Source organism: Poecilia mexicana, unplaced genomic scaffold (genome assembly GCF_051168715.1).
Source record: "Poecilia mexicana isolate PSO_F unplaced genomic scaffold, ASM5116871v1 scaffold_16, whole genome shotgun sequence".
NCBI lineage: Eukaryota > Metazoa > Chordata > Actinopteri > Cyprinodontiformes > Poeciliidae > Poecilia > Poecilia mexicana.
The window spans coordinates 2866203-2888694 of NW_028263385.1; the positions used below are offsets into that span (position 1 = coordinate 2866203).

The following is a 22492-nucleotide window of genomic DNA, read 5'->3' on the forward strand; positions in this document are numbered from 1 at the left end:
GGAGCCTCTGGCCGGAGCCGTTTCCTCCTCCATGGCTGTGGGACTGGGCGTCTGGATTCTGCAGGGAGCGGACGCAGAGCGGCTCGTCTGTAAGTAACGCTGCAGCTCTTTGTTCCCGACTCGCTGTAGATCTGCACAACTCAACCCAAAGTTAGTGCATTAAAACCAAATATGCATCATTTTATGTGCAGATTGTTGCAACTTTTCTTGCATTTAAAGGTTTTATTTTCATGCATTTAAGGAGAATCAAAGTTGTCTCTTGACTTTTGTAGATAAACTTGAGAAATGTTTGCAAATTTTGGAGCTTTTTACACAATGAATTTGCAGATTGATGCTGAGATTTCATCCAATCTGAAAAGTTTCATACATTATTATTATTATCATTATTTCCAAAGCAGCTCTGAATATCAATCTGGTTTTCCCTCGTATTCCTCTGATCTGTTTATGTTCAGAAATATTAATAACTCCAGTTTCTGATAGTTTCGTCTTTATTTGCAGCTTCATGTTGGTTTGAAAGCCAGAAATTATTCACCATCAGAGATTAAAGCCGCTCGGTTTTAATCTCTGACGTTTCTCTATAAGCGGTTCTAACTCTGCCCCCCCTCCACCTGCCCCTCGAATGCCCCCCACTGCTCTATTTGCTCCCCAGGTGACGAGGCAAATGTTCTCTCTGATTTCCGTTCATTCAGTTTCATTCAGTGTCTGCGATGCTTTCGGGTTCTGGAGATTTATGAATCTAAAGGGAATCATCAGTGCTGATCCGAGCCGGCCCAAGTTATACTCCAACACTGTAAGAAATCTATTTAACAAATCGTTGAATCAAATGAACTAAATGCTCACACGAAAAAACAGTTTACATTTTATTTTTATCATGTTTAGTTCTTCCTGCTGCCACTGCTGGAGAAATATAACACGTAGGCCTGTCATGATAACAAATGTTGCTGAGCGATTGTCTAAAAAAATTACTGCGATAAACGATAATATTGTTTCAAGACCTTTGGACACTGATTTAATGGAAATGACTAATAATACACACTATTTCCTGCCATAGATACACTTTATTTTCAAAAGAACACATAACACTGGAACAAAAATAAAATGGATTCTCAGTCTCCATTAACAAAAAACGTACTTGAATAAAAACTGAACAACATGAAGCCAAAGTGGAAATAAAAACTGCATTCAACCAAAAGAGTGCAGATCATGAAGTCTGTATACAGTATTGGCCTTCAGTAATCAGTAGATTTAATGGGCACATCCGACCACCTGATGCAGTAGTTCACACTACACGATGTTCTGCCGCTATTTTCTCCTTACAACAATTTCTAAGTTTGCTTCACAAATTATGTGATTTTGATTACAAAAACTGTAAAATCTTGGAGGAGCTGCCATTTTTTCATATTTTCACAGTTTAATTGGTTTTACCAAAGCATTCTGGCACCACCGGCCCTTTAAGAACATTCAGATTTTTGATCAAATGAAACTGAGTTTGACACCCTGCCGTAAATAACACGACACATTGAAACACAATTCGGCATTTCTAAATCAAAATATTTATTTTTTAGTTTGCTTCTCCTGTAAGGTTCAGATCATAACAACACCAGCATGATGTAAGCTAATTAGAAAAGATGCTAATGCAGGTTTTAGCAGGGTTTCCCCCAGTAAACCTGCTCAGCCCGGCGCTCCGCCGTGTTTTTGTATTAAAGATGTTAAGTTGACAGGAAACATAAAAATATTACTGGATAATTATATGTTACAGGAAAACATCTCCAGTGAAACGCTATTTAAACCCACAACTATGAGATGAGTTAAATCTGCTGCACTAAGCAGAGATGCGCAACAAACGGGAGATTTAATTCAATGCTGCTAATGTGGCTTTAGCAGCTCTGACATTTCATGTCTGTTGAGTTTTAATAAGCGTCACAGAAACTGTTCTGGTTGCTGGAGTTTATGGGACGAGTTCCTCAGATCTCCTCGCTCATTAACTCTGGCTGACTAAGTGGACAAAGCATCTGATATGGTTTGATGCTTCGTGTAACCGGAAGAATAATAATAAAATAAAATAAAAGCAGCGTGAAAGCTCCTCACTGGGCTGAACCTGCAAGATGGGGTTAGCGCTGGTTTGTTAGCCGCTAACGCTCCAACCAACCAGGATCACAGACATGAACTTTACAGGGCAGACAGCGCCACGTTATTCCTGTGGTTCACACAGAGCTGCTCAACCAGAGCTAACACGGTGGGTTTAAACTCCTACCTTGATGTGGAGTTCTCCAAAGAATCATAATTCCTCACAGTGGTTGATGTAAATATCCATACAGGTCAGCCTGGGTCCAGTTTGAGTGAAAAGAGGAGCGCCTGATCCGCGCTGAGGTAAACTTAAAAGATCAAGCAGCGGCAGCGCGCTGAGGCTCCAGCGGTGCGATTGGTCCGCTCTGCCGGCTTTAAATGCATAAACTATTAACTGATCAGAGCAGATTTGTTTTTAGGAATAAATCTGCTGCGCCAGTGAAAAGTTCAGAGCAACACAGATGCCTGCAATCCGGCTTTAAAAGAAGATAAAATATATATTTTTAAAAATTATTTTCCTAAAAAAAAGCAACACTCAGCCTGGTGGGGGCCAGGAAAGCATGGCAGTTGCCAGGCTTATAAAGCAGTGGGGGAACCCTGTAGTGCTAAGAGCTACGTCACACAGAGCAGCTGAGGAGGGATGAAGCATCTGGAGCCGACATGTTGGTATCAGGGGCCCAGATGAGAACTGGTACCGCCCCACACTGCCGGGACCGGCCCCGGGCCCCACACTGCCGGGACCGGCCCCGGGCCCCACACTGCCGGGACCGGCCCCGGGCCCCACACTGCCGGGACCGGCCCCGGGCCCCACACTGCCGGGACCGGCCCCGGGCCCCACACTGCCGGGACCGGCCCCGGGCCCCACACTGCCGGGACCGGCCCTGAGGCAGAAGCTTCGCCTCAATAAGTCATTGAAACGTTCCGAGCTCCCAAGTCCTGCATCGTTTACATTTTTGCTGCCATTGTGTGTGTGTGTGTGTTTGTCCTGTGTGTGTGTGTGTGTGTGTGTGTGTGTGTGTTTGTCCTGTGTGTGTGTGTGTGTGTGTGTGTGTGTGTGTGTGTGTGTGTGTGTGTGCCTCCTGCAGGCCTTGTTTGGTCAGAGTTTACGTTTCCAGCTCTCAGTCGTCAGCCGGAGCCGGCGGCGCCAGGAACCAATCAGATTAGGATCAGCAGGATGAAGGTTCCTCCCTTCATCCTGATGATGATGAAGGTTCCTCCCTTCATCATCATCTTCAAATCTTTCTGCTCCACAGAGTTTCCACTGCAAGAAAAAACCTGAAACTGTTCGGTAACTACATCAATCAGAAAGTTTAGATCAGAGAAATGTTGGAGCAGAACGAGCAGAGGCGCTCCCAAAGGGGGCCCAGGGGGCCCTGCGTAGTTATTTAAAATAATATGAACATATTGGTTGGTTTATTTTGGCGGTTTCACCCCGACCGTCCTCCCAGGGGCCTGGGTTCGGGCCCCTGGTGAAGGTTTCCTGGGAGTGCCTGGTTCTGATGGTCAGAGCCGGACCGGACCTGGAGCGTTTCTCTTCAGCACCTTGAATCTGTTTCTGTCGTTCTGGTCTGAACTCTTTCCTCCATTAGGTGCGGCAGCAGAGGTCAGAGGTCACGCTCATGTTTATGGGTCCTCCAGACCTGATGAGTGTTTTCCTGTTTATGCTGCCAGGTCCCAATTCTTCATGCTGCTTACTGGGAGCTCTGGTCCAGCTGCTCGCATTCCAGTCTGAGAACGATTCAGAAAATGGAGCTGGACCTCAGGGGACGGTCTGATCCCTCCAGCCTCAATCTGGGCCCAACAAGCCGCTGCTTCCTGAAGCAAAGCCTTTCTTTACCCGTTTCTTCACTCGACCTCACTGGCTGCCATCTTGTTTCTGTGAAAAAGATTTTACACGTTTATCTGCGTCTGATGAACGTTTCCTCTTTTCATTTCTTTCTCTGCATCGCTCTCGTTGCTGCTGTGTTTCCATCTTTCCACACTTCATAAAGAGGAAGCAGCTGGAAGCAGCTGGCACTCATCCTTTCACAGGTGGATGAGAAAAAGAAAACATTCGTTCAGGACATTAAAACCTTATAATCCCTGATCTCCACCTGAAAGTGAATATTTCAGAAATCTCTGCTGTTTCCGTGCGGTTCTGATCCGATGTTGGAGGATCTCATTTGTTCACTGCTGCGTTCTGGTTTTGCAGGACGGTTGGAGGCTCCTGCTGTGCTGCTGTTGAGCCGGGCGTTGAACCTGCACCAGGTACCGTTTTCATTCTCGTCACCTGCAGACACAGCATGGCTGACGCTATCGATCAATGCTAACCATGCTAGCTGTTGCACCTGCTCGCCACCAGGGGGCGCCTCTGAGTCACACACGCTAAAGCTGGACCTTCAGAAAACTCAATTGCAGTACCATCATCCAACCTGAAGAGGGCAGCACTGAGGCGGCTTCAGGCAAAATATTACAAAATCAAATGTGAACAAAATGTTAAAATCTGCACAGAAACATTGAAATATGAGCTGCAGTATTTAACTTGTATAAAAATATGTTTTTTACATATTTGTTAATATTATCATTACAATCTGTGGGAAAAAATGAGCTCCTCTGCTTCTCCCAGTAGTAACTACAGAAATCCACCAGAGTCAGAAACAACCAATCAGAGCCAGGAGGAGGGTCTTAGTGCTGTCAATCACCCTCATGCTCACTGCTCCAGCTACGAATGCTAAAGCTAGCTGATCTGGAGGTTAGCGCCTCTTTAAATCAGGACTGGAAACCAACAGGCTGTGTGTGTGTGTGTGTGTGTGTGTGTGTGTGTGTGTGTGTGTGTGTGTGTGTGTGTGTGTGTGCTCAGATCTGAAGCAAACATCACCTCTGACTCCATGTGCTGCTTCACTAGAGGTTCATCCAGAACAAACTTCCTTCCTGCTGCAGCGCACAGTGATCTCCTCTTCCTCCTCCTCCTCTTCACCCAGCAGCTGCTCCATCAGAACCGCCTCTTGGTTCTCAGACCAGTTAAACTATTTTCCTGGCTTCCCGGTTGGCTCAGGTTCTGATCCGAAGCCTTGAACCTCCTGATGGTTCTGGATGGAGATGTGGGAAGTTCTCAGATGTTCCAGCTGTCAGAAACAAGGAGCTGCTGCTGGTTTGGATTTGGACTGAACAGAACCGCCGCCGTGCAGCTACAACAGCTGCTGCTTTGGACTGGAACCGAAGAGCCTGCAGCATAGGGCAAGCTGTTTTATATTTAATAACATGCTGGAGCAGCTTCATGTTGTTAGCTTGGCAGGACCATGTTGGAGAAAACCGTTTTATAAAGTCCGTCAAAAATGAATCGCAATAATTTGGGTCAAAATTAGTTAAATATTTAGTTGAACATTAAACTTGCAACTAAGTATTTAAATTACAAACAGAACATCCAACCTGCTGGCTAAATATGTAGCTTGCAAGTTAGATATTTAATGAATCCAGCAGGTTAAATGTTGGACGAATGAACCGTGTTTTAAATTATCTAAATTACTGCCGTTAATTTTCCACTGTAACGTTCCAAACGGCAGCCCATAATTTGTGGCTAATAAATTTGTAAACATCTTGCCGTACTGATCCCGGTTCAGCAGAACCGGCGGAACCGGAGCAGTTCTGCTCAGATCTGTTTGTTCGTCAGGCAGATAGATGACATCACTTCCTGTCTCTCATCTGGTCTTCGGTACAATAAATCTCCCTGGTTCTGGTCCAACCGAGCATCATCAGAACCGGTTCTGTAGTCAAGGTGGACCGAGCCGGCGTGGCAGCAGCACATCGGACCAGACTGTCCTGCTTCCTTCAGAGATTAGTTTTTATTCTTCTGACTCATTTTTCTTCTTCATGGGATAAAAATCCAAAACCCAACAGAACCAGAACCGACAGAGTCCAGAACAAACACAGCGATTCACAAGGAGCCGCTTTGGGTCCTGGTTCCGAGACTTTAATTGGTCCGTTCCATCAGGAACAGGCAAAGCAGAGAGTAAAAACCAAAAATATCTCAGCCAACGGAGCCCGATCAGAACCTCTTCCAGAACCCGGCCAGAACCCGATCAGAATCTCTTCTAGAACCCGCCCAGAACCTCTTCCAGAACCCAATCAGAACCTCTTCCAAAACCCGATCAGAACCCGATCAGAATCTCTTCTAGAACCCGATCAGAACCTCTTCCAGAACCCGCCCAGAACCTCTTCCAGAACCCGATCAGAACCTGGCGGGCCTGTGATCTTTGTGTCGTTGGGGGGAACGCTGCGATGGGACGGAGCGGGAAGCGGCCAGCTGTTCCCTCCTCCTCCCACGTCTTTCCTGAAGCTTCCATGGAAAAGCTGGGAATCATCCGGAAACAACACCCACCGTTTCTGCATGTGAGCCCCGCTGAGGAACAAACGCTTCTTCCTGAACTCCAGGGGAAGAAACGCATCACTCACAGAACACAGTGAGGCTTCGCCTGTGAGCCTGGTGTTCTTACTGGGTCCATCTGTTTCTGAACCTCCAGCAGGGGGCGCTCTTTAACGTCTGCCATGTTTTTCTGAACCACACAAAGTTTCACAACATCAGAGGCGCATCGGTCATCATCAGGCTGATTTCTTTCTTCCTCCAGCTTCTGTCCCATCTTCACCGAGGTTCTGGTCAAATACAATTTGGTGGACGGCTCCCCCTGGTGGTCAGGAGGACTTCTGTGTGGTGGAGCGTTTTATACTCAATGCTGTTTCTTATATTTTTGACAATTTGCTTCCTGGATGTGACATCGCTGTGATGTCATCGCTGTGATGTCATCGGGACCGTCCGAAGGCTCTGTTGGGCCTCAGGGCTCAGATGTAAACCACATCCTGACAGCAGTTTACTCTGGGCCGGGCCGGCCCGTATACCTTCCATACGACGTGTTTGGATTATCCAGAGAGCAAACATTTGGCACTGCAACGGGTCAATCAGAACCGCCGCTCCAGATGTTACAGCACCTCCAGGTTCTGGTTCTGGACCGCTCCTTCCCGTCAGAGTGGGCGGCATCTGTTTCCATAGAAACGGGCAACAGGGTTCTCTCCTTACCATCAGAACCACGTCCATGTCTGGACTGGACCAGAACCCAGCCGACCCAGAGGTCCGGTTCAGAACTTTTCCTTCCTTTCAGTTTTTTTTTATTGTTTTTCTGAAATAATTTTCTGTTTTTCTTTCTAATCTTGTTTCCCTCTGAGGCTCCAACGTTTACCTGCAGCCTGTAGGTTTGGTCAGCAGGTTGCCATGGAAACGGTTACTATGGGAGATGACCAGAACCTCTCTCCTGGTCCTGCTGATTTCACTGCCGATCGGATCAGGACAGAACCAGGAGGAATAATGAGGCTGTAATGAGGAACATCTGCAGGCCGGCCTCAGATTGGCCCAGAACCAGAGCACCTCGTTCTGGACCCGGCCAGCATCAGAACCGCCTGACGTCCTTCAGATCCTCGGAGCGGGACTCCAACAGAGATTAAACGGGCCGGCGGCGCCAACGCACACTCAGGTCCAAACTGTAAACATGGCGGGCCTCTGGAGGTTCTAGTAAACAGAGCTGATGGGTAAACAACACCGGGACCCACAGGGGCCCCAACGGCCCGCAGGCCTCTGATTGGCTGCAGATGGACCCCCCAAAGGGGCCCCAGGACTAAACAGGCTGAGGACTCACAGCCAGAACCGGATCGGAACCAGACCAACGCTGGAACCGGACAGACTGGGACAGACTGGGCCCAGTGTGGGCGAAGCGGCCGGCTGAGAGCAGCGGAGATGTTCAGCAGCAGTTTCTCCATGAAGCTGATTCTCAGGAAGGATTTTCTGCTCATCCTTTCCAAGGCGAGACGCCGCCTGATGCCCTCAGACCACAGGAAGTGAAGCCGCTCGGCAGGAAGTGGAGCTTCCTGGCAGTAAATGCAGCCAGATGCTGAGGCTCAGCGCTCACCATGGAGAAACCATTAAGGCTCATTAAGCTGTCGGAGCCACAGAGTTCCCTGCTCTCACCAGCAGGAACCCAAGTTGGGCCCACATCAGTCAGGAGTCATTAAAACGGCGGGTTCCTCTTGATCGGTAAACACCAAGTCTGAGTCCTGCATAGATCTCCCCACGTAGATCTTCTATTGAAGCTTCAGAGAGATTCAGTTATTTGCTGAGAGCGACTCAGAGAGGAGAGGACAGAAAATACCAACTTAGTGACAAGTTGACCCCATTATTAGGGGTGGTTGACCCCCCGTTACTAGGGGTGGTTGACCCCCCGTTACTAGGGGTGGTTGGCCCCCATTACTAGGGGTGGTTGACCCCATTACTAGGGGTGGCTGACCCCCCCATTACTAGGGGTGGTTGACCCCCCGTTACTAGGGGTGGTTGACCCCCCGTTACTAGGGGTGGCTGACCCCCCATTACTAGGGGTGGTTGACCCCATTACTAGGGGTGGTTGACCCCATTACTAGGGGTGGTTGACCCCGTTACTAGGGGTGGTTGGCCCCCGTTACTAGGGGTGGCTGACCCCCCATTACTAGGGGTGGCTGACCCCCCATTACTAGGGGTGGTTGACCCCGTTACTAGGGGTGGCTGACCCCCCATTACTAGGGGTGGCTGACCCCCCATTACTAGGGGTGGTTGGCCCCCGTTACTAGGGGTGGCTGACCCCCCATTACTAGGGGTGGCTGACCCCCCATTACTAGGGGTGGTTGGCCCCGTTACTAGGGGTGGTTGGCCCCGTTACTAGGGGTGGTTGGCCCCGTTACTAGGGGTGGTTGACCCCGTTACTAGGGGTGGTTGGCCCCGTTACTAGGGGTGGTTGACCCCGTTACTAGGGGTGGTTGGCCCCGTTACTAGGGGTGGCTGACCCCGTTACTAGGGGTGGTTGACCCCGTTATTAGGGGTGGTTGACCCCGTTACTAGGGGTGGTTGGCCCCGTTACTAGGGGTGGTTGACCCCATTACTAGGGGTGGCTGACCCCCCATTACTAGGGGTGGTTGGCCCCGTTACTAGGGGTGGCTGACCCCATTACTAGGGGTGGTTGGCCCCGTTACTAGGGGTGGTTGGCCCCGTTACTAGGGGTGGCTGACCCCCCATTACTAGGGGTGGTTGGCCCCGTTATTAGGGGTGGTTGACCCCATTACTAGGGGTGGTTGGCCCCGTTACTAGGGGTGGTTGGCCCCCCGTTACTAGGGGTGGTTGACCCCATTACTAGGGGTGGTTGACCCCATTACTAGGGGTGGTTGACCCCGTTACTAGGGGTGGTTGACCCCGTTACTAGGGGTGGCTGACCCCCCCATTACTAGGGGTGGTTGGCCCCGTTACTAGGGGTGGCTGACCCCATTACTAGGGGTGGTTGGCCCCGTTACTAGGGGTGGTTGGCCCCGTTACTAGGGGTGGCTGACCCCCCATTACTAGGGGTGGTTGGCCCCGTTATTAGGGGTGGTTGACCCCGTTACTAGGGGTGGTTGGCCCCGTTACTAGGGGTGGTTGGCCCCCCGTTACTAGGGGTGGTTGACCCCATTACTAGGGGTGGTTGACCCCATTACTAGGGGTGGTTGACCCCGTTACTAGGGGTGGTTGGCCCCCGTTACTAGGGGTGGCTGACCCCCCCATTACTAGGGGTGGCTGACCCCCCCATTACTAGGGGTGGCTGACCCCCCCATTACTAGGGGTGGCTGACCCCCCATTACTAGGGGTGGTTGACCCCGTTACTAGGGGTGGTTGACCCCCCATTACTAGGGGTGGTTGACCCCCCATTACTAGGGGTGGTTGACCCCCCATTACTAAGGGTGGTTGACCCCCCATTACTAGGGGTCGTTGACCCCATTACTAAGGGTGGTTGACCCCCCATTACTAGGGGTCGTTGACCCCATTAGTAGGGGTGGTTGACCCCATTAGTAGGGGTGGTTGACCCCAATAAAGAAATGAACCAATCACTGAACCGAAGCTGGATTTGTGACGATGGTGTTGCTGTCTCTCTCTTTCCCATCTGTCTGTCCTCCATCTTCCTGCTTCAGCTGAAAGTTTTAATTTTAAGATTTTCGAGGCTCTGGAAAACCTGCAGTGACTGTTTGGAGCAGATTCAAGAATCTAAATGTAATTTGTAAATGTGTCGCCTTTGGTCCGATGTATGGGCAGCAGAGCCCACAGTAATGATGAGATGCAGCTTCTCTGCAGGCATCGCTCAGGAATATTCGCCCAAATCAAAACTAAACTGCCTGACGGACCGGCTCCTCCGGCGATGTGTGACCCACATCACTTCCTGTGGTTGTGAGCTGATTCCTGTGACTGCAACAGATTTACGGTTGTTTCTGCGAGCTGCGGTTCCTGCAAGGCGTCACTCTGACCCCTGACCTGAGAGGAGGAAACGCTGCTGGGAAACGGGATGAAGCAGCCAGGAGATGTGGCTCTAAAATGGTTCAGTCTGACTTTAATTAACTCATCTTCATTTTAACATCTGCGTCCAATGAGATCATCGACTCATATGAAAAATTATGTCAGTGCCATGAAATAAATCAAGATCCTGGTGTCATTCACATCATATTTATAGTTATTCAACCACAAACCAAAGATAAATCATGAAAATGGATCAATGTGGAAATTTTCTTCATAATTGTAAACAATATAATCAGTATAATTTTAAAATGCCTTTTTTAAAGCAGAATTTTCCTATTTTGTTCTAATTAAGAAAGATTTACTGAAACAACTGAGGCAACAACTGGGTTAAAGTTTCTGTTTTTTAAACCATAATCTGTTGAAGTCCTGGAATGTGTTTTTGTCTCCATGTTTCTTCCTTCCTGTTCCTCTGCTCCACTCACCGCTAACGGCAAAGCTAGCTGCACTTACTTAAAACACTGAGCATAAACAATGGCCATGTGAAAACTAAGACATTGTACCAACATGTTATTTAGTGGTAGCTAATGCTAAAGCGCTAAAGCAACATAGTAACAGGTATCTCTTGTTAACGGGTCTGTTTTGACAGTATGAAGAGATTTTCCTGTATAAAGGACTAATAATGATACCTAGTAGAAGCTAATGCTAGTATGCTAACTTCAACCCTGTTACCCGCCTTGTGTCAGTGACACACGTGTTACATCGCCCTCCAGAGGATTAAAGTTTACAAAAGTAATTCTGTGCATTAGAATTTTTGGGGGAAAATTAGCTTAGGGGAAGCTAATAGCACTAAATGTTTTCAAAGTTATCAAAAACATTACGGCACTAAACAATAATTAGCAACACTATTAGCACATTAGCGTACTAGCACCCACCACTGTTGCTTACCTTTTTGGTTTCCACTTTATTTCCTGGTCCCATTGTGACAGCTTGGAGGTTTTGGACTGTTTTCTTCATTAAATCTCCTCATTTTACATCCTGCCTTCATTTGGGTCCAAACAAAAGCGAACATGCGGAGGAGGCAGCAGGATGATGGGACTGATGGTGTGGGCTGAATACTTGTGACCCTGTTGAGTCTTTGTGCACTATGCCTGGAATGTCGTGTCGGGATTTCTGCTTCATATTCTTCATCTTTTATTTCTGAGCTCTTGTTGCTTGAGGACTGCTCTTGTAAAAAAAAAAAAGGTATACTTTAATATATTAAATTTTAACATACATTAGCATACTTTTATTAATGTACTTAAACTGTACTATTTTGGAACAACTTTTTTGTGCTTAGTATATTTTAATAGTATTTAAATAGTATTAATTTACAATTTTTAGTATACTTAGTATACTTAAACGTACTTTTTTAGAACAACTTCAAGTTGTACTTAGTATACTTTAAGTATACTTTTTTATGTAGTATTCAAGAGCTTGATTAGTATATTTTCAGTGTACTAATTATGTCATAGAATTATATTAAAAATATACTTTTAATATACTTTAAGTATATTTTAAATAGAGGTGTGCCGATCGATCGGTCACTGATCATAATCGGGCCGATATCCGTGAAAAAGTGCATGATCGGTGATCAGCGATCATTGGCTCTTGTTGCCGATACCGATCATCTCATTTCCAGCCTGCCTGTGCAGCTGGTCTCCTCTTTCCTTCACTGCGCAAACGCGCAGCAACAAATCCAAAGCGATGTGGAACTATAACGCACTGAGTGAATGGGGAAGTTTGCGTGTTGCGACGGAAAATTGAAGCAGGTCAAAATGCATCAACACAACGAAGCTAATACGACATAAAAACAATGAGTGTCAAGTTAAAGCAGTAAATGGTGTATTTGTGAGAGTATTACCGTCTCCACCCAACTGGCACGCACCTCACAGCAAATCAAACTCACCCGTCTCTTCTTAAGCCCATCAGGAGCATATAAGGCAACTCAGCACACCTGTGCTCAGTATGACCTTTACAGACAAAGAAACCTCATCTTCAAGTTCCCTCAGAGACACCACTGGTAGGAACTGAACTTTAAAACATTCAACCTGCATTCAGAGGACCAAGTTTATTTTGTTTATTTATTGATGACTTGAAAGCAATTTGTAATTTGTTTTGTTTGTTTGTAGGTTTTCAACCTGCTTGGGTGTCATGTATTGAAAAGTACAGTGATTCAAAGAAAAAAAGAGAAAAGATGACACTGATGACACTTAAAATAAAAAGATGACACTGAGAAGAGTTGGTCCTGGATTTCTTGATGGGAGCAAGCCCTTTTCAAGTTTGGGCAGAAGCTAAGGTGATTTGTAGAGGTCAAAAAACTTGCCAGTTGAAAACCAATGGAAACCAGCTGGAAACCCGTTTGAACTAATTGGGAACCAGATGGAAACCAACTGAAGATCAGATGACAGTGAAGTCCTGAGAAAAGAGCTTTGACGAATCAACTCAAGGAGGAACATCAGGTCATCTCATCTATACAATCCACAATGGCTGAAGAAATGTTTGGAAAGTCAGTGAAACAATTGAAGCTGGATCGCACCATGGCAAAGTCTTCCTTCACCAAGCAAGCAAACTTCCTGAGCAGAAAAGCTTCCAACATGACAGAGATGGAACTGCGAGAGGAGTTTAAAAAGCTAACTTCTGATGCCAGACATGTAAGTGATTCAAATGATGATTACGAAGCTGGACTACTGGCAGAGGTGGGAGATGAAGCTGATGAACTTGATAAACAGCAAAAAGCTGATTTGGAAAAGACTATTAATGACTGTGAATCAAAATTAGAAGAAGTCAAACAAATAGTTCAGTCTAGTTTGTGGAAAAGATATGGTCAAGATGAACTCTATACTGCAATCCAAGAGGCAGAAAAGGCATGTAATGATGCTTCTGACATAAAAGTTTTAACTGTGAACAAAAGCGCATATGAAGTGCAGCTGTCCTTTGTGGAGAATGTGATCCAGGAGTCTATTAAAAGTTTTGTGACCTGGGAAATGTGGATTCCAGTAGAAGAAAGGGACAATTTAGAAGGCAGAGTAAAACAAATGAAATTGATGAAAAATAAACTTCAAACAAGAAAATCGCAGTTTGCCATAGCACAAACGATTGCAGAGGAGAAGAGGAAATCAGATGCTGCTCAATCAGACCTTACATCTTTACCTATACTAGCTCAACCTGCACCCAGTGTAAAAATCAGACCCATTTGTCTACCAAAATTTCATGGCTGTAAAAGAAACTTTCACAGATGGAGAAAAGACTGGGAAAGTCTGCAGAAGCAGGGAGAACCAAGTGGCTCAGTGGAAGTGAAAAAGTTTCAGTTGTTGGATAGTGTAGATGAAAGGATCTGTAATGAATTACACCTGCCTGCTTATGATACTGCTGCAGATATGTTCCGAGTGATGGAAAATAGGTATGGCGACAAGTCAAGCATTGCTTTGGAAATTATTGAAGAGCTTGAAAAGACTCCACCCCTGAAAGCAAACCAGCCAAGGAAAGTGATAGATCTTATTCAAGCAATTGAAAAGGCTCTAGCTGACTTAACAGAGTTAGGTAACATTGGAGCAATGAAAAATCCTCTGGTTATTAAATCTCTAGAGAGTAAACTACCTGATGTTATAAAGAGAGACTGGCTAGTTTTTATGGTTAATCCTGCCAATGCAGTTACACCAGATAACCATTTTGATAGTCTTCTCAAATTTTTAAAAACACAGGAAGAAGTTCTAGAGAAATTAGAGCAACTTGGAGTGAGTGAAAAGGCTGAGAAGAAGTTTGAGAAACGACATGCTTTTACTCGATCCACAAGAAAGAATCATGCCTGTATTGTGTGTGGAGACGCAAGACATGGAGATAAAATATTCTTCTGCAAGCAGTTCAAAGCAATGAATGTACCTGAAAAGCTCAACATTGTAAAGACGTTGGACATATGCAAAAGGTGTTTGAGAAAGCATGGAGATGCTGATTGCATCAACACTTACCTTTGTAGAAATAAAGATTGTAAGAAAAGAAGCTTTTCAGATCACCATTTCCTCCTTTGCCCAAAGGGTGAGCTTACAAAGGTTGAGACTGATAAACCAAGAAGGGAAAATAGACTGACACAAGAGCAGGAAAAATTCATAGCTGGACTTTCGCTAGAACTAGCAGGAGAATGCAGAAAAGCCTTTTCAAATGTGACTGCTTCAACAAAGAACACAAAGTGTGAAGTCCCTGGGCTTATGGAGTCATATGGACTGAAAGAGCAACCTGTCATTCTAATGCTATTGGAAGTCACTGCGAACGCAGGCCAGAAAATTGGCACTTTGATTGACTTGGCTTCTGATACTAATTACATTACTCATCAAGCAGCTAAAAAGTTGAGCCTAGAAGGTGAAAACATAACATTAGTTGTTCATGGTGTTGGGGGAATGTCAGTCAAAGTTAGAACAAAGAGATACTTGTTAAAAGTGAGAGTTAAAACCCCCAAAGGCACAGTGAAAGCTCACCAACTCATCTGTTATGGACTTAGTGAAATTGCTAAAGTGCATAAAGTCATTCAACCACTGCAGCTGCAAAAGTTTTTCCCAGATGTTGGCCTGGAAGACCTTAAAAGACCAGATACCATTGATCTGCTAATAAGCCACAGAGAAGGCAGACTGGCCCCTCAAAGAGTCAAGGTTGTTGGAGACCTGGTCCTGTGGAACAGTCCACTCGGCATGACCGTGGGAGGAGCTCATCCGGATCTTTGTGAAGACGTCGACGTGGCAGCACACAGGTCAGAAACGCACTTTGCTCGTTCTATGCGTATTGCTGCTGTAAAGTATAAAGAAGTATGCAGTTTCGAAGAAGTTAAAGCAGAAAGCAAAAACACAACTACCAATAAAGAGTTCATTGATTGGTGGAAGTGGGAGAGCATAGGAGCAGCTTGTGAACCAAAGTGTGGTGGATGTCGCTGTGGGACATGTCAACCAGGTGGGAAAGATATGACATTAATGGAGGAGAAAGAACTTGAAATAATTAAACAAGGTCTTACCTATGTGCAGGCAGATAACCACAGTGATGCTCCCCACTGGGATGCAAAGTATCCTTGGATTGTAGAACCCGTTTGTCTTCCCAATAACAGGAAAAGTGTTGAATCAACTTTCTTAAGAACAGAAAGACGATTAAATAAAGAGCCTGAATGGAAAACTGTCTATGCAAACCAGGTGCATGAAATGGTGGAGAGAAAAGCAGCAATAAAACTAACAGAAGACACTCTAAACAACTGGAAAGGACCAGTATGGTATGTAAACCATCAGGTGGCGCCAAATCCTCATTCTGTGACCACTCCTGTGCGTTTAGTATGGAACAGCAGTCAAAGATTTGAAGGTCTAAGTATGAATGATATTCTGCTGAAAGGTCCTGATGTTTTAAATCCCATTCGTGCTGTTCTACTCAGGTTCAGAAGGGGACTGCATGCTGCCCTGGGAGACATTAAAAAGATGTATAACTCTGTGTGGCTAGAGGACCTGGAGAGACATCTACACAGGTTCCTCTGGAGAGACGGCTCAGAAGAGGAGATCGGTGAGTTTGCCATTACCAGAGTTAACATTGGGGATCGACCTGCTGGATGTATTGCCCAAGTAGCAATGCGAGAGACGGCAAAACTGCCCATGTTTGACAGCTGTAAAGAGGAGCGGAGGATCCTGGAAGAAGACTGTTATGTCGATGACATTTTAACATCTGACAATGACCCAGAACTTTTGCATAAACACATTAAGAAGGTGGAAGAGATCTTACAAGCTGGGGGATTCTGTTTGAAACCATGGGTCCTATCAGGTCAAAGTGGGAGGCAAAAAATGTCCTTACCTAGCAGAGACAAAATCCTTACACTCCCTAATCAGTTGAAAGAGGATGATAATAAGGCTTTGGGAGTGGGATATCTGGTGGAGGAGGATAAATTATATGTGATGACATCAATCAACTTCTCAAAAAGGAGGAAAAAAATGAAGATGGGACAAAACCTAGAAGAAGGAGAAGTGAGAGTAAATACTCCAAATCCTCTCACTAGGAGAGAACTCCTTAGCCAAGTAGCTAGTCTTTTTGATCCCATTGGGCTAGTCACACCCACCAAACAAAAAGGAGCCATTCTAGTAAGAAAGGCTTTTCAAGAAACCAGAACTGCAGGCAAAGCAGGTGATACTTGGGATCAACCACTTTCTGATGGGCTAAGAAATGAAGCCATTGAATTGTTCCAGGAGTATGTGCGCCTGGGCCAAATTAAATTTCACAGGAGTTTAACACCAATCAGTTGGATTGGAAAGCCCATTGGAATAACTTTCTCTGATGGGAGTGACAAAAGTTATGGTGCAGTTCTATACTTTAGATGGGAGACAGAGCAAGGGATCCAAGTGAGACTTGTAGAATCCAAAGCAAAACTTACTCCACTCGACCAGAAAGGAGAACCTGTAAAAGCAGAAATTTGTGGTGCTGTGTTTGCAGCTCGTCTGAGGAAGTATGTTGAAAAGCACAGTAGGATGGAAATTGGTGGCTGGTACCATCTTCTAGACAGCCAAACTGTGCTAGGAGCCATTCAGCGTGACAGCTATGGGTACCAAACTTTCTTTGCTAACAGAGTTGGTGAAATACAGAAAACTGGGCCTGTTGCAGATTGGTGGTGGATTCCAGGTGAGCTCAATGTTGCAGACATTACATCAAGAGGAGCAGGTCCTGAGCACCTCCAAGAGGACTCACAGTGGCAAAATGGACCAAAATTTTTGTTGCAACCTATTGACCAATGGCCAAAAAGATCTGCCAAAGACATTGCTATGAGTGCAAAAGAAGGTGTTGAAAAACTCCAAAGAAAAGCTTTCTCAGCAGTAATAACTAGAGCACAGTCTAAGCAAACTAAAGAAAAATTGTGTGATGAGGAGGTGACAAAGAATGCTCCAAAAGTTACAAAGTGTAAAGAAAGGGTCAGGGAGCTCAAAGTCTCATCTCTTACATTCATTGCCAAGCAGTTAATTCAAGAGAGAAGATACAGCAGTCTTTCTAAACTAGTCAGAGTTATTGCATGGGTGAGAAGAGCTGTTGAAAACTGGAAACTCACTTTAGAAACCCACCATAGTGGCAGAAAAGTGAAAGTAAAAATTTCAACAGACATCAAACAATCAACCATCCATCCCGGGCTTAGTGTTAAAGAGTGTGAGAATGCACTGAGAGAGGTTTTTCTGGCTGCACAAGAGAATATCTCATTCCATGACACAACTTTAAACAGACTAGTTGTGTTTAAAGAACAAGATTCTGGACTTCAGGTATGTGGGGGTCGTATTCAATCCTTTAATGAAGACAGAAGAGCTGTTCCCATTTTACCATATGACTCATGGATATCCACATTGGTTGCTCTTGAAGCTCATGAAGTAAATCATGAAGACATTGCTGGAACATTACTGCAGATGAGGAAAAAAGCATGGGTGGTGAGAGGCAGAAGATTGGCTAAAAAAGTTGTGGATAACTGTGTGACGTGCCGGAAAATCAGGGCAAAAAGATGTGAACAGATAATGGGTGATCTTCCACCAGAACGAACACTGCCTGCCAGACCATTTGAGTTTACTACTATTGATCTATTTGGACCTTATGAAGTGAGGGATGAGGCCCGGAAAAGAGTTGAGCTGAAAGTGTGGGGCATCATCTTCTGTTGCATGTCATCTAGAGCTATTCACACAGATCTTGTAAGCGATCAGTCAAGTGAAGGCTTTTTGTTAGCATACCAAAGATTTACAGCCTTAAGAGGACATCCAAGGAAGTTATGGTCAGATGGCGGAAAAAACTTTATTGGAGCTAAACCTGTCCTGGCTGATCTTCATCAGTTCTTGGACCAATTAAACAAAGAGCAAATTCAACATAAAGCTTTGGAACATGGAACTGAATGGAGCTGGAAAATACACCCTGCAGACTCCCCCCATAGGAATGGGGCAGCAGAAGCAGCTGTAAAGATAGTCAAGCAAGCATTGCACAATCTAGGATCAGATGGAGTTTTTACATGGAGTGAATTTCAAACATTCCTGTATATGGCAGCTAATCTGGCTAATGAAAGACCAATAGATGCAAGAACTCAAAGTCGAGAAGATTGCATAAGCTACATCACACCAAACTCTCTGCTGCTTGGAAGAACTGATCTAAAAAGTGATAACTGTGGATTTGACTTTAAAAGTTATCCACTCAAGAGATTAAAGTTCATTCAAACAGAAGTGGACAGATTCTGGAGAAAATGGAGTCAACTAGCTGGACCAAATTTGTTTGTCAGAAGTAAATGGCATTCAAAGAAGCGAAATGTTGCTGTCGGAGACATTATTTGGCTTGCAGACCAAAATGCTTTGAGAAGTCAGTACAAACTTGGCAGAGTGATCAGTGTAAACAGTGACGGAAAGGGGACTGTAAGAGATGTACATGTACGAACTTATCCAAGTTACCCTGTACCACTTGTGAGAGCTGGAGGACAAATGAGGAAGACGAGGAAGGAACTTCAAATGAAGATACCCTCAACAATACTTCACAGAGATGTAAGGCGCATTGTTGTGTTACTGCCAATAGAAGAACAAGAAAACCCTGCTGGGACAAGATCTGGTGAAGAGAGAGAGGCGTGACCTCCTTGGGTTCAAAAACCAGGAGCTCAAGTGGGAGGTGTCAAGTTAAAGCAGTAAATGGTGTATTTGTGAGAGTATTACCGTCTCCACCCAACTGGCACGCACCTCACAGCAAATCAAACTCACCCGTCTCTTCTTAAGCCCATCAGGAGCATATAAGGCAACTCAGCACACCTGTGCTCAGTATGACCTTTACAGACAAAGAAACCTCATCTTCAAGTTCCCTCAGAGACACCACTGGTAGGAACTGAACTTTAAAACATTCAACCTGCATTCAGAGGACCAAGTTTATTTTGTTTATTTATTGATGACTTGAAAGCAATTTGTAATTTGTTTTGTTTGTTTGTAGGTTTTCAACCTGCTTGGGTGTCATGTATTGAAAAGTACAGTGATTCAAAGAAAAAAAGAGAAAAGATGACACTGATGACACTTAAAATAAAAAGATGACACTGAGAAGAGTTGGTCCTGGATTTCTTGATGGGAGCAAGCCCTTTTCAAGTTTGGGCAGAAGCTAAGGTGATTTGTAGAGGTCAAAAAACTTGCCAATGAGATACTGGACGGAGTTTGGCTACATCGAGGCTCACTGCAGTAAAAAAGACATACGGAGGATCAGATAGCAGGTAAAGCAGCGCACAGCTACAAACACTCACCCGGATTAGCATGACGGTCAGAAAGCTAAACAAATAACCTGGAAAGTTATTTAAGTCTTCGAGCTGCGATGTCAGACGCTGGTTCTGCTCTCCTGTTGAACCGCTGCTACGCTACAGGTAGTAATATCTGACAGACGGAGCTTCGCTTCTGCTCCACCTGGTGGTGACTCTCACACCGAACCTGCTTAAAGCTGCAGCATCTAACTTAAAAAATAAATTTTACATACGTATTAAAACTTTGCTGTCCTAACATGAGACAGATAATCTCTGAATCTCCTCCCTGATCTGCATAATTACTCCGCTCAGTCAGAAACAGCCAATCAGAGCTAGCAGTAATCAGCTAGCCGCCATGCTAACAGGAAGTTTTCATTCAGTAACTCTGGATTGTTTATTGTAATGGAACCTGTTTTTGCCTTTGAATGTTAAGTTTTATACTTCAACTTCTTGGCAATGTTGAGAGGTTTAATTTTGGCTCTTTGTATTATTTAGCCTCTTCAGAGCCTTCATATGTTATCAGTCTGTTAAAGGTAGTTTTATCAATAGCAGTACAATAGACCCTTTTCACATGACGTCACACAACCTCCGTTTTGGCTCGAAGCTGTGTATCCTTAGTTCCGGTGTACATAGTAAGTAACGATAAAGTTGTCTATTTCATATATATATATATATATATATATATGTAAAATGGACACATATATCTATATATATCTATATAGAGACATATATAGAAAGAGAGATTTAGATATTTTTATATAAAAATAAAAAATTCCCCTCTCACCCTCCGCGGGTGGTCTCTTTCATCCTCTGAGCTCGGGTCCTCTACCAGAGGCCTGGGACCTTCAGGTTCTCCTCCAGTATCTTGGCTGTGCCTAGAACTGCACATTTCTGGACTGAGATGTCTGATGTTGTTCCTGGGATCTGTTTGAGCCACTGCTCCAGTTTGGGGGTGACTGCCCCGAGGGCCCCGATGACCACAGGCACCACTGTGGTCTTCACCTTCCAGGCCTTCTCCAGTTCCTCTCTGAGGCCCTGGTATTTCTCCAGTTTCTCCTTTTTCCTGATGTTGTGGTCACTTGGTATTGCTACATCCACCACAACGGCTTTCCTCTGTTCTTTATCCACCACCATAATGTCCGGTTGGTTCTCCACTACCATCTTGTCTGTTTGGATCTGGAAGTCCCACAGGATCTTAGCTCGGTCATTCTCCACCACCTTTGGGGGTGTCCCCCATTTTGACCTCGGGGCTTCCAGTCCATATTCGGCACAGATGTTCCTGTACACTATGCCCGCCACTTGGTTATGTCGTTCCATGTACGCTTTCCCTGCCAGCATCTTGCACCCTGCTGTTATGTGCTGGACTGTCTCAGAGGCCTCCTTGCACAACCTACACCTTGGGTCTTGTCTGGTGTGGTAGATCTGAGCTTCTATTGCTCTGGTGTTTAGGGCCTGTTCCTGGGCGGCCAGGATGAGGGCCTCTGTGCTGTCCTTGAGTCCAGCTTTCTCCAGCCATTGGTAGGATTTCCTGATATCAGCCACTTCAGTTATTTGTTGGTGGTACATCCCATGTAGGGGCTTGTCTTCCCATGATGGTTCCTCCAGCACCTCGTCCTCTGTTCCCCATTGTCTGAGACATTCGCTGAGCACATCGTCCATTGAGGCTTTGTCCTTGATGATCTTGGATGCCTTATTCGTAGTGCCCTACTTGTAGCTGTGCTCTATGTCTGCTATTGTTCCCTCTGGGAGTGAGACCCCTTCTGTGTGGACGACCTTCCCTCTCTTTGTAACCATCCGGCCACACTTCTCTAGTCCGAATGACATCCCAATGTCAGTGCTGTAGATCCTGGTGGTGTGGATCAGTGAGTCGATGTCTCGCTCGCTCTTGGCGTACAGCTTGATGTCATCCATGTAGAGGAGGTGACTGATTGTGGCCCCATTCTTGAGTCGGTATCCGTAGCCAGTCTTGTTGATGATTTGGCTGAGGGGGTTCAGGCCTATGCAGAACAGCAGTGGGGACAGAGCATCTCCTTGGTATATGCCACATTTGATGATCTTATAGCCAAGCATTTCAAGGATCACTGATGCTGAGTTGTATATCAGCTCATGGGTTTCTGTTATGGTGTTGGTAGGGATTGTTCTCAATGCTGCATTCACATCTTCAATGAGACTTTCTGATGGTACTTCACTCAGCCGTTGTAATTGGCGTCGGGGTTGCCTGGTGTTCATTCGGGCCATGATTCTGTCTCTCAGGTCAGTTGCTGTCTCGTTCAGCTTTGATAGTTCGTTCATTACTGGGGCTGCATACCCAGTCTCGGGGTGGGGAGTTGTAGTTAACTCCCCCCTGACCTTACAATGTTCCCCATTGTTTGAGACATTCGCTGAGCACATCGTCCATTAAGGCTTTGTCCTTGATGTATTTATGGATCTTGGATGTTTCATCCTGGACAGTGGCTCTCACACTCACTAGTCCTCTGCCTCCTTCCTTACGGTTTGTGTACAGTCTCAGGGTGCTGGATTTGGGGTGGAACCCTCCATGCATGGTTAGTAGCTTCCGAGTCTTAACATCCGTGGCCTTTATCTCTTCCATTGGCCAGCTAATTATTCCGGCAGGGTATCTGATTACTGGTAAGGCATAGCTGTTTATTGCACGGATCTTGTTCTTGCCATTGAGCTGGCTTCTCAGGACTTGCCTTATTCGTTGGAGGTATTTGGCTGTGGCTCCTTTCCTTGTGACCTCATCGAGGTTGCCATTTGCTTGTGGTATTCCCAGGTACTTGTAGCTGTGCTCTATGTCTGCTATTGTTCCCTCTGGGAGTGAGACCCCTTCTGTGCGGACGACCTTA

At 45.6% G+C, this 22492-nt stretch overlaps 1 protein-coding gene across 2 annotated transcripts in view; it reads left to right on the plus strand.

Annotated features, from left to right (window-relative positions):
- The window catches only part of col6a4a (collagen, type VI, alpha 4a), a 71890-nt gene continuing 49398 nt past the window's right edge, over nucleotides 1–22492 (plus strand). The window contains exons 1-2 of one of the 2 annotated variants that reach the window (XM_088013538.1): nucleotides 1–89; nucleotides 4259–4314. The gene's annotated coding sequence lies outside the window, so the exon portion shown is untranslated. The remainder of the gene's footprint in view (nucleotides 90–4258; nucleotides 4315–22492) is intronic. The other variant, XM_088013539.1, reaches the window with a different exon arrangement.